At 42.9% G+C, this 26,168-nt stretch overlaps 1 pseudogene across 1 annotated transcript; it reads right to left on the reverse strand.

Moving 5' to 3' along the window:
• Positions 1 to 5,373: 5,373 nt before the first annotated feature.
• On the reverse strand, positions 5,374 to 25,584 carry LOC309388058 (amine sulfotransferase-like; annotated as a pseudogene). The gene is made up of 7 exons (XR_014176850.1): positions 25,564 to 25,584; positions 21,313 to 21,462; positions 18,618 to 18,826; positions 17,164 to 17,290; positions 8,204 to 8,298; positions 7,240 to 7,420; positions 5,374 to 5,674 (listed from the first exon to the last, which is right to left on the reverse strand). The product of XR_014176850.1 is annotated as an amine sulfotransferase-like (transcript).
• Between the last annotated feature and the right edge of the window lie 584 nt (positions 25,585 to 26,168).

Here is a 26,168-nt window from a genome sequence, read left to right on the forward strand (position 1 = left end):
CCCCAGGGATCCAACAAGTACCAAAAGACTACTGGGACTTGGCGGGGGTGTTCAGTGAGGAAGATTGCAACCATCTTCCCCCTCATCGGCCCACAGATTGCGCAATAGAATTGATACCTGGGGCTACCCTACCAAAACCAAAAATGACTCCCAAGGAGATGGTTGAATGTGGAAGTACATCGACATCAATTTGAGGCGGGCTTTATTGAACCAGTAAAGTCTAAAGTAGCGGCCCCAGTGCTCTTCAGAGAAAAGAAAGATGGCACTGTTTGTCTCTATATTGATATGCGGGGGTTGAATGGCATATGTGTGAAGAACACCTATCCCCTCCCCCTCATGAAAGATATGTTGAACCACTTGGCTAAAGGCAACGTGTTCACCAAGCTGAACTTGAGAGAGGCGTATTACTACATACGAATCAGAGAGGGAGATGAATGGAAGACCGCTTTTAACTGCCCCATTAGCACCTTTCAATTCAAAGTCATGTCATTTGGGTTACAAGGAGCACCTGCAGTCATCATGCAGTACATAAATGAGGCTACATGAGCACCTATACGGCGGAATGCTCGATTATCTCAATGACATCTTAAACATCTCTGAAACCCTGGAAGAACATGTGAAGCTGGTACGGCAAATCCTGAAAAAACTTCTAGCCGCTAAGCTATACGCAAAGTTATCAAAGTGTGAGTTCCACAAAACCTCACTACAGTACCTTGGTTATTGCATCTCCAACGAGGGGATAGAAATGGATCCAGGAAAAGTGAAAGCTGTGTTAGACTGGTAACCTCCAAGTACTTGCAGACAACTACAGAGCTTTCTTGGATTTGCCAATTTCTACAGGCAGTTCATTCCGGCTTTCATGGAGATTGCCCTCCCATTGACTGAACTATTAAAAACAGGGCCTTCCCTGACAAAGCCAAAAGCAAACCAACCCCTAAAGTGGACAATGGACTGTCAAAAAGCCTTTTAGAAATTAAAATGGCTCTTTGCCCAAGAGCCCATACTGCAACACCCCAACCCAGAATGGCAATTCATAATCTAGATGGAAGCCAGTGATGTAGCAATAGCGGCAGTGCTACTGCCGTGCACTTACATCTCCAAAAAACTCACCACTACTGAAAGGAGGTGGGCCAGTTGGGAGAAAGAAGAGTATGTGATCAGGTGGTCCTTGCTCACTTGGAGTCATTTCTTGGAAGGGGGGAATATGCCGTTTGAGGTCTAGTGTAACCATAAAAACCTCAAAGCTCTCAAAGCCCATCAAAGACTGTCCCCAAAACAAGTTCGCTGGGCCCAATACTTCCAAAGATTCAAATTCAAACTGAAACACATCCCTGCAGGGAAGAATTTGTTGGCGGATGCCTTGTCAAAAACAACCACAATACGACAGTAAGAAGGAAGAAGTGATTCACACCATCCTTTCTTTCTCCCACCAAAAGGCGACCCAAGTCACCACCTGAAACCAGGATAAGCTGACAACAGCGATGAAATCGATGCTCCCAGCAGACCCATGGCTCAACAATAACAAGGTCATTTGCCATCCGCAAAGAAATTGCCAAAAATATTTGTGAAACACATTTATCGCCTGCACGGAGTGCCCAGGAGGATCATTTCAGACCACGGAGTCCAGTTCACCGCCAAGTTCTGGAGAGAGTTCCTGCGGTCCATTGGGTCCACATAAGGACTGAGCTCAGTGTTTCATCCAAGCATGAACGGAGCAGCGGAGAGGGCCAATGCGATAGTGGAACAATACATCCCGTGTTATGTGGACTATCAGCAAGACAACTGGTTGGACTATCCTTCGCCGAAGTGGCATATAACAACATGGTCACAGCAGCACTGGATTAACTCTTTTCCAAATTACCAGTGGCATGGAATTTGTTCCCATGCCTGAGCTGCCTAGAGAACCTCCCTCCTCCATGTCGCTGACTGAATGGATGGACACACTAAAGAAAGGATGGAAAATACGAAGAAGGCTCTAGTGGAAGCGGCAGAAGCCTACAAGAAACAAGCTGATAAACACCACTCACTCCAACCCCCCCTTTTGTGTGGGGGACAAAGTTTTCATATTTAACAAATGCATAAGATTAAGAATGACTAGCAAGAAATTTGGCCCAAAATTTCTAGGTCCATTCCCAATAGTGAAGATAATTAACTCAGTTGCAGTTCAACTCAGTCTACCCAGAATTCTAGGGAAAATTTACCCAGTATTTCATTGTAGCTTATTGAAGCCAGTAATTGGGTCCAGCATAAGACCATCCACCCAGCCTCTCCCTCCTCCTGTAGTGATAGAAGGGAAAACACATTATGAGGTGAAAAAAATCTTAGACTCCAGGCTGTATAGGGGTCGCTTACAGTATTTAGTGCATTGGAAGGGGTACCCTTTGTCTGAAGCTACTTGGGTGAAAATCTGGAACCTAAAAGCAGATAAGTTAGTAAAACAATTCCATGATAAGTTTCTCGATAAGCCAAAGGGTCCTCTTGGGGGGGGAGGTGGTTAATTCTGGCCCCTACATTAATCTCTTTCAGGAACCATTTCTCTTCTGAGGAGAGGCCACCTGTCAGGCCTGCAGCCATATTCCTTTTTGGATCTTTGGCCTGGCACACTTTCTATTATTCTACTATGCTGTTTCTATTGGGGGGAAATGGGATGAGGGATAGTATGGAGTAAAATGCTATGTAGCCAAAATAAAATTCCTTTCTAGAATCCAAGGTCATCCTTTGTCTCTGCATCTCTGCACCTGACCGGAACTGGATGGGTGAAACTGCCAGCATGTCAGTGGAAGATTGAACCATGTGATGGACTTGTGGGTGTGGGGGCAAGATCATGAACTTTCAACTGGGTGGGGAAAAACCAGGAAGCTCAGATTCGTGTTTCTCCACATGTGCCAACATGACTCTTTTAATAAATTGGAACTTTGAGCAATACTTTGCCTTGGACTCTGATTTAATTTCGGATGTCATTTGGAACCCTGACAGTGAATGGATCTGACATGATTGGCCAAGTTATAGTATAAGAATAATCATGGTGAACCTATGTCACATGTGCCTGAAGTGGCATGCGGATGCATGTTGCCTGGTGCGCATGGCATTGCCTGTTCCTCTTTCGTGTTTCTGCGCAGGTGATGATCAGCTGGCCTTCAGGTGTGTGGCAGTGCCAGAAACTGGAAGAGCTGGTCTTCCATTTTCCGTGTGAGCATGCACGCTGGCCAGCTGATTGTCACGCACACATCTATGCCAGTAACCACAAGACTAGCTGGGCAACGTGCAAGCCAGAAACTGGAAGTTCATTTTCCTGTGCATGTATGCCCCCTGTGCAGCTCCACGTCTGGGTCACGGCCCAGACAAGCGGGCACACGCACACCCTCCCTTTTCCGTACTCGGTCCCGAAAAGGTTATCCATCACTGGTATAAGATGAAAGAAGGGACAGCATCAAGATCACGAGAAGTGATAAAAACTGCTTTATATTGTACTTGGCAGGCCGCATTTGGAATAGTGCATACAGTATTGGTCACCACACTACAAAAGAGATGCTGAGATTCTATCATGTGCAGACAGGATAAAGGGAAACAGTTTACGGAGCTAGGCACATCTAGCCTGTCGAAGAGAAAGATTAGGAGGGAAATGATACATGTTTTTCAATACTTGAGAGGCTGTTACAGAGAAGAGGGGACTGACTTATCTCCAGAGAATAGGACAAGAAGTAATGGGTGGAAGGTTTGCTAAAGAGAGGTCCAACTTAGAAATAAGGAGAAATTTTCCTCTGAAATAAGGAGAAGTATTCCTCCACTGATTAATTCTTAGAACAATTAATAGTAGTGGAATAGCTTGCCTCCTGGAGTTGTAGGTGTTCCCTCATTGGAAATATTTAAAAATAAACTGAATGACCATTTGATCAGGATTGTATAAGGTCTCTTGCCTTGTGCAGGGAATTGGATTAAACTTCCTTTAAGGTCCCTTTCACCCCTATGAAAGCATATTCTATGTTCTAAGGGAAATCAGCATCTGCTTCAGACTGGTGCAGGGACAGCTCTCCCCTTTCCTTCATCACTATGCATTTTTTAAACTTCTGTACGCAGGAATAGCAGAGCATGATGGACAGCTGATGCTGTAGTCCTGTACTTCCTTAGGTGAGGGGTTTTGAAAGAGAAAAGTGCGGGAGCCTCAGTCTTTCAACACCCCTGAACTTTATTCCCTCATTATACTTGTGGCTGAGCAGAGTTTTGAAAGACTGCCAGATCCTGCTCCAAAGATGCCTGGGGGAAAAAAAAAAACCTTGAGAATTGGCAAATAAATTGTAGTAAATCAGGAAAGCACCCATGCCCCACTCATTGCACCTGCTTTACCTCCCATGAATTCTGGATCCGAGTCAAGCTGGAGACATTTAATGATGATCCCCGCCTGAAGGCCACGGCCACAGAGGTGAAGCCCATCAACTTCAAGGATTACTGCCAGAGGCTGATCCTCAACATCCACAGCTCAGCTAACCCCACAGAGCAGAGCAAGAGGTCGGCCTGGCCTGCTGGACCCTCTCCCCTTCCATCACCACCACCCATTGTTCCACAGCAAAGACCCCTCTGCCCTCGAGAAGCCCCTATGAGCCCCTAGCCCAGAAGGGCCCAGTTGGGATGGCGCAGCACAGGCGGCCTCCATTTCTCCTCCACCCCCACCCCCATCCTGTGCAGGTTTTTGAGGGCTTCAATTAAAATTCTTAATCCAGGGTGGATCTCTTCCACTTTTGCCGTTGAATGGGTTGCAAAGTCAGATCCAGGTCCCTGCTGAGAGGGGCCCATAAGTGCCGAGTCGCCTTGATCTCTCCCCCCCCCCACATACACAGAGCAGCACCTTCAGTTTTTCACCTCCGTTCATACCCCTTTTTTGGGGGTGGCCTCTGCAGTGTTTCTCCTCCTTCCTCCTTCCACCCGCCTTTGCTATTTTTATGCAGAGAATATTCTCCTATTTTTCCTGAGAGGAAGAAATGGGGAGGGGAGCCTGCAGGTGTCCCGTTTCCTTTTCTTTCTTAATAAAAGAGTGTTTTAAGTGTTAAAAAGAAAAAAGAAATAAGGACATCACTTATGGGACAAGCCAAATGGGAGGTAATAGATTCAGAAAGACATCAGCAATAAGGACAGCAATTTTTATACCAGTAGTAGTTAGTAGTTCCACTACTAACTAAAGGCAATGGAGAAAGGGCCTTACCCATATGAGGAAATCTGATGCTAGGAATTGGCAAATTGTTTTTTTTTAAAGGGTACAGTAGGAACTAGCTGGACAATGTCAAAACTTTAGTGCATCTGGCCTCATTTGTGGAATCAAAATACAAATGATAGTAAGAATTTCAGAGAGATTTACTATTAACTGTTTCTTGCAGTATCTTTTACATATAATAATAGCATATAATTTAATGTTGCTTTGTTCTATGATCTCTGCAAAGTTGAGAATTAAACATTACAAAGTTACATAAAGACCATTCTTGGAAGGTCATCTCTGATTCAAGCTATTTGAAGGTGTGTATCAGACATTATTTTCCTCCAGTAAGCTGGAAATAGGCTCATGGATCCTCCTGAATATCCCAGCAGAACTTGAAGGGCAGTTTTTCCATCCTCTCCTTAAATACACGGTCAAACCTTTCACTCTGGGCAACAGTCATGAGGTTCTTCCAGTCCCCAACAATGCCTGGAAAGCAGTGGTTAAAAAAATGTCAACAGTTTAATGGTTTGCAAAACATAATTTTTGTATTCAATTAAACTAGAGGCTATTTGTGTCATCCTATCACCAAAATGAATGTGTGTGTGTGTATTGGAATGTATGTATGTTTGTGTGTATGTGTATGTACACACACACACATACATACACACATTGTATATATCTATATCTTTAGAGCTTCTGGAGTGGACTATAGAGATGAAGGTCAAAAGTCTTCCAGATGTGGTTTCTAGCCTCCAGTTACCATGCCTGTTATCGGTTTCATGGAGTCTTAGATAGAGGGTAATAGTTTGCAAAATCGGGAACATTGCATATCCCTATGTTATCAGAGGAATGTCTACCTCCCTGTCCATCACACAATATATACAAATCTGTATTTCTAATTTTTGGGCAGGAAGCTGGTTCCTTACTATTTTAACTAGAGCAGGACTACAGAGTGAAGGCTTGATAGAACAGTAAAGATTTCTAACTATATGGAGTCAAGTGATTTCTCTGGTATAAGCATCTTGTTCTGGGAAGTCATGGAACCAATAGTCTGCCAGTGAAGTTCTAAATGATCTGGAGTTCACCCTGTTGGAACCGGTCCCATGCTTAATTAAAATGATTGATGGGTTGTATTTTTTTAGCATTGGCTGTGTTACTGCAGGATTAAAGGAGGCAGCTCTAAGACTGGAGGACAATTCCCAGGGTAGAGAGCAAAGATGATGTCTCTCCAACAGGCTGAAGTGGTCAGTATTTGAACAATCTCATTCCTAAAGGATCATTAGACTGTGAAGCAGCAGACCAGACATTGTAACTGTCAGATTCTATCCATGGCAAAAAAAAAAAACTATCAGGATAAAACAAAGTACACCAATTAAACTTTGGTACAGCTAAGAAAGCCTTATGGTTGCCTCAGATTAGTGCAACATCATGAAGAGACAGCAGAAAGCGAAGTTGTTAGAAAATGTACATACCACTCAGGGATGGGCTGCTGGGAGTTCGCAGGGTTTTGGGACAACCTCTAGCTAAGATTCTGTGCAGTTCTGAGAACCCCCAAATCCCACACCTGGCTGGCCCTGCCCATCCCACCCTGCTTGTCCCAAGGAGTCCCCACACGGCCTGTTTTGGATGCAGGTAAGTGCAGGTCATGCATGAAGGCTCAGGGAGGGTGAAAAACGGGCCTATCAAAAGTTCAAGAAGGCCAGAAATGGGCCCGTTTCCAGCCTCCAGAAGGCCTCCTGAGCCCGAGGAGGTCATTTTTGCCCTCCTGGAGGCTCGGAGAAAGCCTCCAGAGCCTGGAGAGGACACACACACACGCTGTGGTGCAGGAGGCCGACTAGGCCATGCCCACCATGCCCACGCCCACTCAGCAACCTGGCAGAGAACCCCTTGCTAAAATTTTTGAAGCCCATCCCTGATACCACTCTACAAAAAAATCCTTTCAGATGAAGGTGGCAATCCTGGCATATTCATAAGCATACCCCTAGAGTATAAATTGCAATCCTGGCAAATTCATAAGCATACCCCTAGAGTATAAATTTCTATGGATTTACCTTTACGAAGATAGACCCCTTTGCTAGAATCTGCTAAGGTAGGATTCATGACTGCATAGTTTGTTCTAGAATCTGCTTTCATGCCATCAAATGTAGCTTTATCCACCACAACATCCACCTCCTTTTCAGTTAGTTCTCTTTCTAGGAAATTGCATATTTTCAGTACAGAACTTCTCAGATCCTGCAATTTGATACAGCTTTATATTAGTTCATCCATAACAATGGAGAAGAGACGGAAAATGTGGCTGATATATTTGGGGAATTCTAAAGATTATCACTATCTTATACATATCTCGCATGTCAATGCTGTCTCTCACTTCCCCTGCCTTTAATTCTTTTCTTACTGAAACAGTTATTCTAATATTAAATCATTTGTATTTTTTTCAAAAAGCGTACAATATTCGTTAAACACAGAAATCCATCCTTAGAATTGCTGCTAAAGGTTTCCAGGAGACAAATTGTTGAGAAACATTTTTGGTTCTCAATGTATTTATGATTCAGACTCTTACATTCTAAGCAATCTTGGCTGCAACAGAAGCTGGCTGGTTCTCCAACCAAACTAAATGAATGTTTTGGTCTCTCTTGAAAATGTACTTGAGTTGAGTCAATCTTCTTTGAGCCAAAAGAGGAGAACATTATGCATTTTATTTTATTGATTAAATTCATATCCTGATCATCTCAGCAAGTGCTCCCAAAAATGCCTTAAAATTAATCTTTTTGATACTAAGATGATCACATTCTAGTTTCATGGATCCTCCTCCTTCCTGTTGAAGAGAGGGCTCTTATGTTTCTTCAGAGATCTCATCGGTCATAGGGGAGTTCACAGAAATAACCAAGGGTGGTTCTGGTGGTCAACTCTACTACTCCTTCTTGGAATAAGTTATTCTATACATCCCATCATTTCTAAACCATTCTGTGCTTAATTTTTGTTTATGCCACACCACACAAAATGGGCACATCTTACCTTTTTCATTTCTTCATAAGAAAGGAAGAGAATATTGAAATCATCCTTATGATTGTACCAGCCTTCTATATGGTCTAGCCATAAACTACAGAACACTGATAGGAAAGAAATGAATTTGGCATAATTATGAGTGCAATCTTCAAAGTCACTTGGTTTAATTGTTTAGCTGGGCACTGCAATGTTGCAACTAACAATCCATCTCAGAGATACATTCTGAATGCTTTAATTTCTTCCATTTATCTTTATGACTGGATGGACCTACAGATGAAAGCTCAATTGATAATAACACTAAACACCTAATAACACTAATTGCGGAGAGGAGAGAGAAGGAATGGGAGCCATAACTAATGTGGTTGCATACTCTCACTTGCTAAAGGGAGAGTTTTGTCAAGAAGCTGCTACATTGTTTTGTTTCTTTTGCTTTTCTTTATTTGCATCTTTGGACACTCTGAATTAATTTTTTATACATTTGCAAATATCAGACTTACTCCCGTTAGCTCTCTTCTATGTCCAACCCTTAAATGCTTCCCATGTGATTTCACGTTAGAGTGTGTTTGTTTTTTTTAGTTTTAGTCTTTTTAAAAAAAATACAGATAACTCGCTACTTTTCCAAATGAACATTGATTTGTATTAATTTTAGATTCTGTCCATTATTCCCAACATAATCACACCCTGATTAATGAGATGTGGTTACTCAGTGGCTTCATGACAGTCTCTGCTTCAGCATTGCATGGTGGGGTGAGCCCCCATCACTTGCCTCAGCTTCTGCCCACCTGGCACTTTGAGAGCATGTTCTGTGATACATCAGGTTGAGAAGGTTCTGGAGAATGAAATAGGATTAGGATTCGAGCTGTTGAGTTATCATTCGAGGATTCGGGGTTGAGTGCCATCTGTATGCAGATGACACTCAGCTATATATCTCTACCCCGAACCACCCCAACGAAGCCGTCAAGGTGATATCCCGGTGTCTGGAAGCCGTGCGGGTCTGGATGGGTGACAACAGACTCAAGCTGAACCCTTCCAAGACGGAGTGGCTGTGGCTACCGGCGCCCCGCTTTAGCCAGTGTGTTCCATCTCTGGCCATCGGGGGGGAACAACTGCCCCCGGTGGATAGGGCACGCAATTTGGGCGTCCTCCTAGATTCCCGGCTGTCGCTAGATGATCATGTGACAGCCGTGGCTAGGGGGGCGTTCCACCAGGTTCGCCTGGTGCGCCAATTGCGCCCCCTACTAGAGGGGACGCCCTTCACACAGTCACTCATGCCCTGGTGACTTCCCGTCTTGATTACTGCAGCGCTCTCTACATGGGGCTCCCCTTGATATGCACCCGAAGGCTCCAGCTGGTCCAGAATGCAGCTGCGCGGGTTATTATGGGGAGTACTAGGTACTCCCATGTAACACCTTTCCTGCGAGAGCTGCACTGGCTGCCTGTGGCTTTTCGGGTGCGTTTCAAGGTGTTGATTGTCATCTTTAAAGCGCTCCATGGCTCGGGACCTAGTTACCTGCGGGATCGCATTCTACCCCACAAATCCCTGCGACCAATCCGCTCTCACAGAGAGGGACTCCTCCGGGTACCTTCCGCTAAGCAGTGCGGGCGGGTGGTGCCTAGGAATAGGGCCTTCTCTGTGATGGGCCCAACCCTCTGGAACGACCTCCCCCCGATATTAGAACTACCTTGGACCTCCGCTCCTTCCGCAAGAAACTCAAGTCCCACCTGTTTCGACTAGCTGGCCTGGCCTAATTGTAATTGTAATTGTACCTACAGGTAGCACCCACTACTGACCTTCCTGGTTGGCTTTTTAAATTTTAAATTCTGGGGTTTTAAATTGGTTTTAGAATTGTTTTTAATTATTTAATTAGTTTGGGTTGTATATACAGACGGTATGGTTGCGTTGTTTTGTCTGGTGTTTTATGTTATGTTTTGTTGTTTTATACATGAACAGTCTGTACACCGCCCCGAGTCCCTACGGGGAGACGGGGCGGTCTATAAATTTAATAAACCTAACCTAACCTAAATCAACCAGCTGCAAAGGCTGTGAATCTCACCAAAGATTAACCAAATAATAATAGGGCTACCTCGCTATTTGGAAATTCTACATTTAGATATTAACACAGGGTACTGTGGTTTCCACTCCAGTCCTCTGTTTAGGCAGGAACAGAGATTCAATGTGATTGGTCAAGAGGTCTGACAGCTAACAATAAAAGGAGAGCTGTCAGACCTAACTGCTGATGGATTGTACAGACTTGACTGTTGTAATAAAGAGCTGTTGTTGCGTTAAACCTGAGTTTGCCTTCTCATTGCCCTATCTAACATTGGCAATGAAGGTGGGATCGAGAGGCAGATAAGGCGAAGAACAAGCAACGAGTCAATGCAGCAAGTGAATCCAGCCCGGAGCATTGGCGCAGCATCAAGCAGCCATTTTAAGCAGCAAACTCAAATCGCTCCAAGATGAAATGGCCATGCACGCCCCGCCAACTCCGTACGACCCAGTGGCCGAACACTGGGAATCCTACATGCTGAGGTTCGAATGCTTCCTCGAGGCAAACGACCTCATGGGAGTTCCAGACTCCCACAAAAAAAACCTCTTCCTGGGCTACTGCAGCCAAGAGATTTTCGAAACGGCAAAAGACCTATCAGAGCCAACTCCGATCCAAGCGGTTACATGGGCGGCCTTGCAACAGACTTTAAAAATGCATTACGCGCCCAAGCTTTCAAGACACGTTCGCCACCATGAATTCAACATGAGGAACCAGAAGGAAGGAGAGTCCATTAACCAGTATGTTGCGGCCCTGCGAAAGGCAGCGACATACTGTGACTTCCATGACCTGGACGACCAAATCCTAGATCGCCTGATCTGCGGAGTGCAGGACATCCACCTGCAGAGACGTCTGCTCGCAAAATCAAACATGTCTCTGCAGATCGCACTTGATGAAGCCAGAGCATCTGAATCGGCCGACAAGTCCATGGAAGCCTTGCAGCGCCAGCACAATGCGCCACAAACCACTCAGAAACAGGTGCGCATCCAACACAAGGCCGCAGACCAAGAAACCCCTGACAGCGAAGACGATGACAGTTACTGCATGCGCAGTAGCCACACAAAGCCGGCGCAAAAATTCGACTCGCATTTGCCGCCCTGCGCAAGCTGCAGAGGAAATCATGCCCGGTCTACTTGCCCATTCTGGGACGCAACCTGTCAGCATTGAGATAAAAAGGGGCACATCGCAAAAGTGTGCCGGAGTGAAGTCCCTGCCACCACATGGCAGCCAAAATCAAACCGTCAACAGAGGCCCAACCCAGGGACCTGGCGGAAATACCAAGGGCCCCCAGAGAGACAACCCAGGGAGAGAGCTCAGAGAGAGTACCCAGAGAAAGAACCAAGGGTAACCTATCAAACCACGATAGGGCAAGTCCGCACAAGGCGGTCAAAAAAGCTGAAAGTCACAGTCCTCAGTGAGGTCGCTCCCTGCGAACTTGAAGTCGACACTGGATCGTCACTCACGATCATCTCCTGGTCGACCCTGAAGCAAGCCATCCCAAGCCTGAAAAAACGGCAGCTTCGCACACCAGACATCATGCTGCGCGACTACCAGGCGAACCGAGTCCACATCATGGGCCAGGGCACCTTCTGGGTCCAGTTCAAGGGCATCAACCCAAGCTTCCCATGACTGTGGCCAGCGCACCACTACAGAGCCTCCTGGGGTTAGACTGGTTCGAAGCCCTGGGCTTGGAAGTCACCGGAATCAACACAATAGCGGATGGCGCCGCCAAGGTGATTTTTAAGGACTTCGAGGACGTCTTCGGCTCCGGTCTCGGTAAGTATGTGGGGATGCCAATTTCTTTTAATTTGGACCCCAACGTCGTGCTTATCAGGCTAAAACCCAGGAGAGTGCCTTTCGCTCTCCACCCTAAAATCGATAGGGAAATTGACAAACTGGTGAGCCAGGGGATCCTAGAACCAGTCGACCATGCTCGCTGGGAGACCCCTATAGTGACCCCGGTCAGGCTGGATGGGTCAGTCCGCATCTGCGTGGACTATAAATGCACAATTAATAACGCGCTGCAACAAAGCGCCTACCCTGTGCCCATTGTACAGCACCTACTACATTCGCTAAGGCCAGGAATTTTTTTTGCTAAATTAGATATGGCGCTCTCCACCCTAAAATCGATAGGGAAATTGACAAACTGGTGAGCCAGGGGATCCTAGAACCAGTCGACCATGCTCGCTGGGAGACCCCTATAGTGACCCCAGTCAGGCTGGATGGGTCAGTCCGCATCTGCGTGGACTATAAATGCACAATTAATAACGCGCTGCAACAAAGCGCCTACCCTGTGCCCATTGTACAGCACCTACTACATTCGCTAAGGCCAGGAATTTTTTTTGCTAAATTAGATATGGCGCAGGCATACCAGCAGTTGCCTGTAGATGGCACCACAGCAGAGGCTCAAACCATTGTGACGCTCAGGGGTGCATTCAAAAGCAACCGCCTGCAATTTGGAGTTAGTATCGCCCCAGGACTGTTCCAAAGCGTAATGGAATGGCTTTTGCAGGGGGTACAAGGAGTCGTCCCCTATTTCGATGACATTTTGGTATCGGCTGCAAACGAGGCACAACTTTTGAAAAGAGTTAGGGCTGTTTTGACCAGAATTCACGAAAAGGGCCTCCAACTTAAAAAAGAAAAATGCAAAATTAATGTGCCCAGGGTAGAATTCCTAGGGTACATAATTGATGGTTCTGGGATCCACCCCAAAAAGTAAGAGCAATCCAGGACGCCCCTACACCTCGCAATCAGGCCGAGCTGCAAGCTTTCCTCGGGCTCCTTAACTTCTACAGTGTCTTTCTCAAACAGAAAGCTACCATCGCAGAGCTCTTGTATCGCCTCCTGTCCAAAAATGCCAAATGGTCCTTTGGCCGAGCCGAGGCTGCCGCATTCACCGGGGTGAAACACCTGCTCATGGCTGACTCCCAGCTGGTCCAGTACAGCCAGACCCTGCCGCTGGTGTTAACGTGCGACGCATCCCCCTTTGGCGTTGGCACTGTCCTCAATCACCGCATGCCCAACGGCGCGGAAGCCCCCATTGCCTTCTACTCACAAAACTTGTCTCCCGCTGAACGGAACTATAGCCAGCTGGACAGAGAGGCTTTGGCTGCAGTAGCGGGAGTCAAGCGTTTTCACGAGTACCTCTACGGCTGCGATTTCAAACTTGTAACGGACCACAAACCATTGTTGGGGCTGCTGGCTGGGGACCGACCTACCCCAGTTTCCTTATCTCCGCGCATGACCAGGTGGACTGATTTCCTGGCTGCCTAGTCCTACAAGCTCATCCACCACCCTGGCTCTACGTTGGAACATGCCGACGCGTTAAACCGCTCTCCCCTACCTGAACTGTTGGCTGACCCCACTCTGGAGACACCGGTCCTTCTTATTGACTGCCTGGACTCTGGACCTGTCTCTTCCACTGACATTGCCCGCTTTTCCACCAAAGACGCTGTTATTAAGCAGGTTCTTAACTGGGTGTGGAGGGGGTGGCCCAAGGGGCCTGATGGGGCCAATTTTAAGCTGTTTTTTGCTAAACGTGATGAGCTGTCAGTTATCAAAGGTTGTTTACTGTGGGGGGACCGGGTGGTTGTTCCAAACAAATTGCGAAAGGCAGTATTGGAGGCATTACATGTGGTGCATCCTGGCATCGTCAGGATGAAGTCCTTGGCTAGGAGCTACATCTGGTGGCCTAACATGGACAGGGAGATAGAAGAGTGGGTGGCTACCTGCGCTCCATGTCAGGAATCCAGACCAGCTCCCCCAGAGGCGCCCGCTAAGGAGTGGGAGCGCCCTCAGGCACCCTGGCCTAGGGTGCACATTGATTTTTCAGGCCCCATTCATGGCCAAACATTCCTCATAGTTGTGGACGCATATTCGAAATGGCTAGAGGTAGCCCTGATGACCTCTACCACGGCAGAGGCGGTCATCAAGGTGCTACAGAGACTTTTCTCCACTCACAGCCTGCCCGACATCTTGGTCTCAGACAATGGGCCCCAATTCACGGCCATGCAATTCGAGACCTGCTTAGCCAGTCAGGGAATTCGGCATGCCCTGGTAGCGCCATTCCATCCAGCTTCCAATGGTCAGGCGGAGAGAATGGTGTGATCTGCTAAAGAGGCCTTCACCAGAATGGGCCTGGGTGATTAGCAAACATGGGTTGACCACTATCTACTAATCCAACATATTACGCCAAGCGCCACCACCGGGAGAAGCCCCTCCGAGCTTCTCATGGGTCGCCGTCTAAGGTCCCACTTAGACCGGCTACATCCAAACTACTCTGCCACATCGCCCCCAGATTCCACAAGCAAGATTCAGAACTTTAGCATAGGGGATTCAGTATACGCCCACAACTATGCCGGGGAACTCTGTGGATTCCTGCTATGGTGATAGGCATCACCGGGCCTCGCTCCTACTTACTGGAGCTTGAGGATGGTAGAAATTGGAGGAGGCACATTGACCAACTCGGTGGTCGCCTCTCCCACTCCAATCTTAGAGTACCAGACCAAACTCTGAAACCAAACGGCCAAGGCCCTACCCAAAAGGAGCAAACATTCACTCCTTTCACAGACAACTCAAACCCGAAATGTCCGGTAGACTTATCTGAGTTTGTTGCAGGCCCACAGCGAGCTCCAAGTGAGCAAACTCAAGGAACTCCAGCCGCAGCCTGGGGTAAGTTCCAGCAGGTTCCACAGAGCGGAGCTGGAGAGCACAGAGTTCTGTCCGACCTGCCTGAAGAGCCGGTTCCGAATGAACTGCGTAGGTCTGGTAGGGTAAAACAAAGACCCGCCTACCTCAAGGACTACATAACCAATTGGAACATCCTGACCAAGAGAGGAGGGGTGTTAGACATTAACACAGGCTACTGTGGCAGGAACAGAGATTCAATCTGATTGGTCGAGAGGTCTGACAGGTCCCTATAAAAGGAGAGCTGTCAGACCTAACTGCTGCTGGATTGTACAGACTTGACTGTTGTAATAAAGAGCTGTTGTTGCGTTAAACCTGAGTTTGCCTTCTCATTGCCGTATCTAACAGTGAACATTGTGATTCTACAAAAAAACCTCCCTATCTGGAACAGCTTTTATCCCCCATTACATGATGATGATGATGATGATGATGATGATGATGATGATGATAATAATAATAACAACAACAACAACAACAACAACAACAATAACAATAACAATAACAATAACAATAATAATAATAATAATAATAATAATAATAATAAGTACACCAATAGAGTTAGGAAAATTTTGAAATCTAAATTAAATGGTGGAAATACAATCAAGACCATAAATACCTGGGCAATACCAGTTATAAGATACACAGCTGGTATAGTTAACTGAACACAAGCTGATTTGGACATTTTGGACCGAAAAACCAGGAAACTAATGACAATGCACTACAGTTTACATCCACGCGGTGACACTGATAGACTATACCTGCAAACCCGAAAATCAGGTGGCAGAGGATTATTACAAGTGAAGCAAATAGTTGAAGAAGAAAAACATGCACTGACTGATTATTTAAAAGAAAGTCAAGAACATCTATTAATCGAAGTAAAGAACAAAAATCTACTGAAGGCCCAACAGACGAAACAAGAGTACAGAAAAGATATGATAAAATCAAGAATGGAGAGTTGGCAAAACAAAGCCTTACATGGTCAATTTCTAGAAAAAAAAAAGATAAAGTGGACAGTGAAAAAACTTGGTTATGGTTAACAACAGGTACATTAAAGAAAGAAACAGAGTCACTAATCCTGGCTGCACAAGAACAAGATATCTGCACAAATGCCATTAAGGTCAAAATTGAAAAATCCTCTGATGATGCCAAATGCAGACTCTGCAAAGAAGTTGATGAAACTGTTGACCACATACTCAGCTGCTGTAAAAAAATCGCGCAGACTGACTATAAAATGCGGCACAATTCAGTGGCACAAATGATCCACTGGAATTTGTGCAAAAATTATAATATTAAAACAGCAACAAACTGGTGGGAACATAAGCCTGAAAAAGTCACCGAGGGTCAGATGGTCAAGATCTTGTGGGATTTTCGCATACAAACGGATAAAATACTGGCGCATAATACACCAGACATCACACTGGTTGAGAAAAATAAGGTTACAATCATAGACATCGCAATACCAGGTGATAGCAGGGTTGAGGAGAAGGAACATGAAAAAGTCGCGAAATACCAGGACTTAAAAATTGAAATTCAACGATTATGGCACAAACCAGCAGTGGTAATTCCAGTGGTAATCGGCACACTGGGTGCTATTCCAAAAGCACTGGAATTACATTTAAAACAGTTAAAACTTGACAAAATCACCATCAGTCAAATGCAAAAAGCTGCACTGCTTGGATCTGCACGTATATTACGAAAATACGTTACGACGTCCTAGGGCCCTGGGTGGGGCCCGACTGGTAATCAATGCCAAATCCGGCGAAACAACTGGCCGCTGTGATACAATCGTAAAATAATAATAATAATAATAATAATAATAATAATAATAATAATAATAATAATAATAATAATAATAATAATAACAACAACAACAACAACAACAACAACAGCAACAATGACAGCAACAATAATAATAATACACCCTGATTTTAAATCCATCAAATTTTCCCCTCCATTTTTCTCCATTTTAATGGATCCTTGTATTTGTTCTCACTCTCCCTTAATAAGCTGCCTTGTCTCCCCTCTCCCATCTATTTTTGCATCACAAATTATTCTAGGAATCCTGCATTCTTCTCCACTCATCCATCCCATTATAAACTGTTTGCATACAGTTTATGCAAATTATTGAATGAGGATTGAAAATAGCTATTCTTATTTTATTGTATGGAGGAGGAAGTGGATTGAATTTATATCTCTTGTCCAAAACAAAAACTAACCTGATTGTGATTAATTTATTACCTTTGCCAGCCAAAAACTTCTCCAAGAGAACATCAAATTTTTTTGATGCTTCCAGCACTTTCATAACTGGGAAAAAATGATAGCCAGAAACCAAGACATCCTTCGGATTTCTGAACACATAAACAATCTGTAGGAAGAAGAAAGTATCTAGTCAAAAATTATCTCAGACTCCAGTTAGAGGGAATACAGCAGGAAAAAAGTGGGATTGGTCGAAAAACCTTGAGGCTTGGTGGACCTTAGGGGACTTTCTAGAGAGCAGAAATCCATTTGCACTTTATTTTACAATATGTTAACTTTCCATGGGAAAAAATATATATCTGCAATGTCTCTCTCTCCCCCTCCCTCCCCCTACCTTTCTCTCTCACACACACAATCTATCACATTTGTGTACCTGCACATCTTACATGGTGATTTGGGGTAACTATTTATTAATTCATTTATTAAATAAATAAAATAAAAACCATTAAGAACCTCAATTTAAATTTAAATTAAAAGAAGATAACAAACAAACAAACCCAGAATGGCAGCAAAGCATACAGAGTACGTACATCAATTAATTCTCATAAAATCACCTTAGAAGCTACACTTTATTATAGAACCTCGAAGCTATTAGCAAAACCATTTGGAGGACCTTCCAGAAGGCCAGCAAGGTTGGAACCAGCCTCACTTTAGAGGGAATAGGACAGGGGATTGGCAAAAAAGGTCTGCCTAGGTCATGCCTAAAACTCCCTAGCTGGCAGATTTCCCATCATGCCTTTCCTACTGGACTTGATGGAATGGGTAGATGTAACTGAGGACAGAGGTCCTTCAAATGACCTGTCCCCAATTCCTGAAGGGCTTTAAAGGTCATAACTAGGAAATATGAATTTGATCCAGAATCAAACAGAGAGCAAATGTGGTTTCAATAGCAGAAGTGAAATGTATGCAGTTCTTGGAGAACACACAAATGCCTACCTTGCTACATTTGTACCCACTCAAGTTTCTGAATAATTGATAAATAAAACAGCTCCAAATTAAAGCTACTACAGTCCTCCATCAAGAAGGGCATGAGTGACTTAGAGTAGCAATTGTAAAAAGGATTTTATGTTAGCCATTCCTCAACTTGGCATCCCTCAACTTGGCATCCTCCATATATGTTAAGATAGAAACTGATTATGCAGCACAAAAAGTTCCAATCCATCTGGAAATGTCGTTTTGGAAAAAGTAACCTGAAGGATTAAATATCTCTGTATGGATCTTCAGTTGGGTTCTATTTTGGCCAAGCATGAGATTCTGGGTTCCCCATTTTATTTGAGTTATTTTTTCCCAGCCTGCAAATCACCCAACACATTGGAACAATGTAACATCTGTTCATTTGCATTTATTTGTCAATAATACAATCAGATGTAGAGCTTAAAAAAAAGAAGACAGAAAGCTCCCTACTCCACCCCACAAGTTACCAAAATATGTCCTACTTTTGCTTTTTTACTTCGTAATCCTTTGGGTGCCAAATAGTAGGGCAGATGGGAACAAATGACACGAGGTGATGGGCGACTAGGTAAATCTACATGATTAATATTATACTCTAGCCATGGTGCCCTGTCAATCAGGGTAATATTTTCAGTTCCATCTCGATGACCTTCATAAAGAATCAAGCTCACAATGTTCTGAGTCCACACTGTGCCTGTAAATAAGAAATAATTAAATTAATTCATCCAGGGCCATTATTATTTGGAGAATAACAAGAAATAAAGTCAAGCAATTGGTCTACTAATCGGAGAAGATGTCAAAGAAGAAATGGAGAGCAGAGAGACAGCAGAACTGCTTAATTCATACTTCACACATCTATCTTCACACACAAAAAGAAAAACACTACTGAAGGAACTGGCAGACATAATTTCAGAACCCTTGAAACATATATTTCAAAGTTCTTGGATCACCGGTGAAATACCTGAGGACTGGAAAAGAGCTGGTGTGGTCCCTATCTTCCAAAAAGGGGGGAAAAAAGAGCAGATTCAGGAAATTATAGACCAATCAGCCTGACATCAATACTTGGGAAGATCTTGGAAAAGATAATCAAGCAACAAATCTGTGAACATCACTAGAACAGTGATGGCTAACCTGTTTCCCATCGTGTGCCAAAAGCGGGGGGATGCAGCGGGGGTCATGTGCAAGTGTGCTCACACCCATATTCTATGTGCAACCCCCATGTGCATGTGCGCACGACCCCTGCCATTCCCCCCACACACACTTTTGGTGTGAAATGGACTGGTTTTTCGCCCTGCCCAGGCTCCAGAGGCTTTTTAGGAGCCTGGGGAGGGCAAAAATAGCCCCCCGTCCCCCTGGAGGCCCTCCAAAGGCTTCAGGAAGCCACTGGAGGGCGACAAACGGCCCTAGAAATTTTGAAACCCAGAAATTTCGCCGTAGACCAAACAAAGGCACTGTGGGCAACCCGGAAATTCATGAACTGACTTTTGGTTTGCCTGTGGGGCTGTTTTTCACCCTCTGGAGCCTTCAGGAGGCTTCCCCGAAGCCTCTGGAGGGAGAAGAATGGCCCAAAGGGCCAACCAGAAGTCTGTTCCTGAACTTCCGGTTTGTGCATTGGGTTGTTTTTTGCCCTCCCTAGGGTCGCCCTCATGGACCTAGAAGCAAACAGTGTAATGATGAGAAGCCAACATGGATTCATTGAAAACAGATCATGCCAAATAAATCTTATTTCATTCTTCAACAAAATGACCAAATTAGTAGATGAGCAAAATGCTGTCAACATAGTATACTTAGATTTCAGTAAAGCATTTGATAAACTCGATCATAACCTACTTCTTGGCAAGCTAATTAAATGTGGTATAGATAGCACTACCACTAGGTGGGTTTGTAACTGGCTGACCAACAGTACTCAACATGTAGTCCTCAATGGAACTATATCCATATGGAGGGAAGTAACCATGAGGTACCCAAAGGTTCCAGTACTCTTCAATATCTTCATAAATGATATAGATGAGGGAATTGAAGGGGAGCTCATCAAATTTGCAGACAACACTAAGATGTCAGGAATAGTCAACACCCCGGAAGACAAGATCCAAACAGACCTTGACAGATTTAAATACCAGGCCTTATCTAACAAAATGAAATTCAACATAGATAACAGTAAGATATTTCACTTAGGCAAGAAAAACCAACTGCATAAGTATAGATTAGGTGAAACTTGGCTTAATCCCAGTAACTATGAGAGGGATCTTGAAGTCCTAGTGGACAATAATTTAAATATGAGTCAACAATGTGTGGTGACAGCAAAGTACCAATGCTGCACTAGGCTGCACTAACAGATAGAATCAAGATCAAGTGAAGTTCTAGTAGCACTTTACAAAGCCTTAATAAAACCACACTTGGAATACTGCATCCAGTTCTTGTCACTATAATATAAAAAATATGTTGAGACCTTGGAAAGAGTGTAGAGAAGAGCAACAAAAATGATTAGGGGGCTGTAGGCTAAAACATAGAAAGAACAGCTGCAGGAATTGGGCATGTCTAGTCTAATGAAAAGACCGACTAGGGGTGACATGATAGCACTGTTCCAATATTTGAGGGACTTCTACAAAGATGAGGGGATCAACCCATTTTCCAAAGCACCCAAAGGCAAGACAAGAAACAATAGATGGAAACTAATCAAGGAGAGAAGCAACTTAGAACTAAGGAGAAAGTTCCTAACAATGAAAGCAATCAACCAATGGAATAGCTTGCCTTCAGAAGTTGTGGTGCTCCATTATTGGATGCTTTTAAGAAGTAACTAGAGACAGCCACTTCTCTGAAACCGTATAGGGTCTCCTGCTCAAGCAGTGGGGATCAAGAAGACCTCTGAGGTCCCTTCCAGTTCTATTATTTTATGTTCTTAGTCAATCTTCCTATAGTAAACATTTCAGAGATGCATAAAGACAACTTCTTCTAAAATATTTGATATGTTGTATGACAGAAAGTCAGCTTTGTAAAGTAAAATTAAAAATGGTCAAAATACAGATTTGCAGCTTTATTTCACCTGCATTTCATCTTCTGTGCCAAATGTTAAAATCTGTTTACAGCACGATACAGTTGCAGCAACCAAAGTACTGAAAAACTGAATAAAAGTACTGGATCCAAAACCAACTCTTCCTCGGAAGACATCTTTGAATTTACCTGATTTAGGATATGTGATTATAAATGTATCATCATCTCGGATTTCAAAACTTTCCAATGAATCTATATTTTCAGGTGAGGACACCACTGATATAAAATAACACCCTTTGTGTAGATATATGCCCTTCTCTGATGGCTCCATTGCTTGTCCTGTTGATAGAATAGAGAAATTGAAAATAATTCCTATATTAATAGTCAATGTTGAATTAATTCAATTCTTTCAAATTCATTGATTCTTGGCAACATGAAGAAAAACACATATATCATTAGATTATTTTACCTAATTATTTAGTTAATTAGTTTCATGAACTCAATTTTCACTCACGAAGGTTTCCATTGGAAAGAGTACATTTGCTCCTATTCTTCCCATCTAAGAGTTCTACATAGAAGAGAAAGTTTGAATTACAGTACTAAGAACATACTAGTTGCAATTCTTTTCTTACCTTACTTTGTCTTATCGAATCTCTGGCAGTCAGTCATGTCATGTCTAAAAGCAACATTTATTTAAAGTACTGTTTCAATGTTTTTGTATTCCTGTTCCTGAAATATTTAAGGAAGGTTTGTCTTTAGTCAAACATTGTATCAGCACTGCATGTCCCTTTTAAAAAGAGCTAAAGAAGATGGTAGAACATGATGATTAAGTAATAACCTAAGTAACAAGAATGGCAGAGATGGAGGTAACCTTTATTTTACTAAGAAAAGCATTACTTGAAAACCATGATAGATGACAGAGGTCTATATCTAAGAGGCCCATCTGGGGATGACTGTAGGATATAGACAATTGTTTAAAAGTATGAATAAAATGAGTGTCTGGATGTGAGAAATATGAAAAAGAATGCTTGGTGGGAAAAGATACGGAAGAAGCTGTGGAAGCGAACAAACCCATGTAAGAGAATTGTTGCTGCCCAAAATGAGGATGAGAGAAAATTTGCGAATGATATGCAGAAACAGAGAGTTGCAAATTGTGAGTTCTTCATGATAGTTCAGACAAGAAGTGTCAGAATGAGCACAGTGTGACCATTTTGAGATGGTCACAGGAGCAAAATAGAGTAAATAGAAGTTTGTCTTTCAAACAGTGTTTTATATAAAAGGAATATATACATACATGTACTAGTCAAAATCAGGCAATCGATCATCAACTATAGCATGGAAGCACCCAGAGAGATACACAAGAAGAGTGATACACGAGGAGAGAGAGATATGCCCTCACATGGCCCCCCTTATATAAGCAGCTTCTTAAAGTGCAATAACCCTGCTGATTCATTCTCATTTCATCAGCTTGGTTTACAACCTTACAACAGCAGATGGTCAGCTATTAAATCGTTATTACCCTGACAAGAAGCACCAACCACGAGTACTAATGCTACCTTTGTGGAAAAATTATAGTCACAGATTCTTGCATGTCTGAAAATATCTCTCCTCTGTCCTTTTGCTTTTTAAAAAATTTTTATTAAACATTTTTTTTTAAAAAGGCCAAAAGGTTTTTTGCAATTTACTTCTGTACATTTCTACCTCAATATACATCCATTGTAAATACACTTCTCCCTCCCTTATTTCAGTTTCTCTTTGTCTATACATATGATACTATTATATACATTCCTTAATTTACAATCCTTCATTATGTACCATTTCCATTTATACAATACATGTTTGTTCATCTCTACCTATACATTGCTATTTTCTAACTCCTGTGCAGGGGTGGATTTCAACCAGTACGGACTGGTACAGCTGTACCATATGGTGAAATTTAGCTTGCCTTCCTGTACCCGTTGGTCAGGAGGCCCCGTACCAGAACGCTCCCTCCCCTCATTCACTCTTTCACTCACCCTGCCCATCCTCACCATGCTGCCGAAAAGTTCTCAGAAGAAAAACCAGAAGAAGAAAGAACTGGTGAGTGGCTGGGTTGGGGGTGGGAAGGATGTTGGGGAAGAGGGAAGAGGCTGAGGGGCTGCTAGAGGAGTGTGTGTGTGTGCACAGGCTGTGGGTTTTATAAAACGTCTGATGAATCCAGGAAGAGGGAAGAGGCAGAGGGGCTGGAAGATACTATAGGAACACACGCTTCCAGCCCCTCTGCCTCTTACTTTGGCTATTTGGGTTGTGTATATTTTTTCCACCATCTTTACAAATTTCTCCCCAAAGTTCATAGTCTCCAATTGTAAAATAATAAATCTCAAATTTAAATTATCTTTTTGGGCCTCTGGGATAGATTCTTCAATATCTCTATCTACAAGTCTGTATTTCTGTTCCATTGTTTCCATCTTTTTGTCTAGTTGTTCCATTTTTGTCTCTACTATTTTTATTCTCTGTTCATTTTTAATAATAACTTGCTGGATATTTTCCATTTTGTCATCCATTCTTCCTATATCTCCTTTCATTTCTCCCATATCCTGTTTGATCTCTTTATGATTTCATTTGGTCTCTTCATGGTTGCTTCTTGTGATTTTTGCAATCCTTTTTGTTTTGTTTCCTTTTCTTGTTTCTTCTTGCCATGTACACTGTAGTGAGTCCTCATATATATGCTTTGGTGGTATTCCACATGGACTTCTTTCGCTAACCTGGGTCTATGTGCATAGTTGGTATACACTCTGCACACCTCGTCTATATCTTTCCGTCTATCCCATTTGTCCCTCTGCAGTACATCCACTAGAAGTTCTGCCATCTTCTCACCTTGGTCTTCTTTCTTCTCTTCTACGATATTCTGAAAACTTAAAAAGAAGGAAGCTTTCTCCATCTCAAGAAAGACAATAGATTCTTCAATATCTCGATTTACAAGTCTGTATTTCTGTTCCATTGTTTCCATCTTTTTGTCTAGTTGTTCCATTTTTGTCTACTATTTTTATTCTCTGTTTATTTTTAATAATAGCTTGCTGGATATTTTCCATTTTGTCATCCATTCTTCTTATATCTCCCTTCATTTCTCCCATATCCTGTTTGATCTCTTTATGATTTCATTTGGTCTCTTCATGGTAGTTTGCTATTGCTTCTTGTGTTTTGATCATTGCTTCTTGTATCATCAAGAGCATGGCTTGCATACTCTGGATATTTGATGCTAAGCCTCCTTTTTCTGGTCCCAACATACTCTCTATTGAATGCTGGTGTGATGGAGATGCAGTAGTAGATGTAGGGTTTGGGAAGGTTTTCTAACTTGTCCTGGTAATAGTTGTGGTACTCATCATTTTTTCCACACGGAAGAGATTTCTCCAAAACAACATGTAATGGTTTAACCATTTAGGTTTCGTTTTAAGGCCACTGCACACCTATATATATATCAAACAACAATTCTGCCATGTTGATAAGAATATCTTCACTGTGCCTTAGGCTATTTAGTTTAAAATATAAAAACTCCTTATAAATAACTTCAAACGTATAAATACCATAAATATAAATGGGTTTAAATATAAAACTCCTTATAAATAACTTCGAACGTATAAATACCATAAATATAAATATAAATATAAATAAGTATATATCCTACTGTGATAATATATATATGCTGGTTTTGTTGTATTCGGGTCTTTTCCCGTGTAACCTTACACGGAAAAATACCCGAATACAACAAAACCAGCATACCTACACCCGTGAAAATCTACGAACACACACACAAACACACACACACAAACACACACACTATAATTTCAATATAATTTCTAATGATACTTATAACACTTTACAACCACCTTATAAACATATAGGTAATATATATGTAGAGTGTAAATATCTTATTTTCAAATTACCAAAATTCTATAAGTGTTAAACAGTTATATCACCTTTTACACTTAATTCTATTTCATGTAGTTCTTATTTTGTTTTTGTTTATATATGCATCTTTTGTTTCTTTCTTCTTGTTTTATTATCCTCCCAAGTCCTTCAACATTGTTCTCTTTCCCCCCATGTTGTCTTCTACAACCACTTCAACCAATGAATTCCATCAAGTCTTGAGTCTTGCATCATTTCTTTATACAGTCTAGTTGATTAGTTCTATCAGTCCAATATCTACAATCTGGGGCTCTTGTTCTTCTTGCTCAGCACAGGTTCCTTTACTATGTTTCAGCTTTGAAAGTTTTTCTCAAATCCATCACCTCTTAACAGTTATGATATTATCCAAATACACAATTCATAGTTCCAGTCCTGTTGCAATCCACTTCTAGTCCATCTTAAATTATATCCAACATATACATCTTTACTCTTTAGCTTCTCCTCCTCACAAGCCTATACAGTACATTATTATCAAGAAACAGAGTTTATAGTCACCAATCCAATGGAATCCAATAAATTCAATAGCACTTATGATCAGCTTCAGGAAACCTCTGTCTTGAGCTTATTCCTCTTCCTCTCCTCTTCGCTTTGTACTATCACTGTCCACTGCTCAGAAAATGGCAGTCACACGGAGAAGCCAGAAGCATCGCAGAGAGACCAGCTGGGAAAAAGCAGGCTCTGCCAAACCTCACAGAAATCCAGCTGGACAAACCTCTGTCGGGAGGTCTTTGGATTAAAACCTGTCCTGGAGGGACAGGGGAGAAGAAGTGATGTCTCAGATGACTTAGAGGAAGCGGCAGTTCCTCGGGAAGTCAGAGAAAAAAAACTCTTCAAACCGGCAGTGGGGGGAGGGCATAATTGAATGATTGCTAAAAAGCTGGGGTATCTGGACTAAGTTATTGTGCAGGAGCAGTGTCGGACCAGAGTGTTGAAACCGAGTGAGTGATTGACCAACTCACAGAAAAAAAAGAAAAAGGTGATCTTAATCTTAAAAAGGGTCCCAGAGCAGAATTAGCGGCTAACTAGCTTTCAGGGAATGTTATTGAAAAAAGGAGGCAGAGGAGGTTAAGTACCAAAGCCTCAGAGGATTTTGTCTTCTG

This window comes from Natrix helvetica (genome assembly GCF_964273705.1).
Source record: "Natrix helvetica genome assembly, chromosome: 2".
NCBI lineage: Eukaryota > Metazoa > Chordata > Lepidosauria > Squamata > Natricidae > Natrix > Natrix helvetica.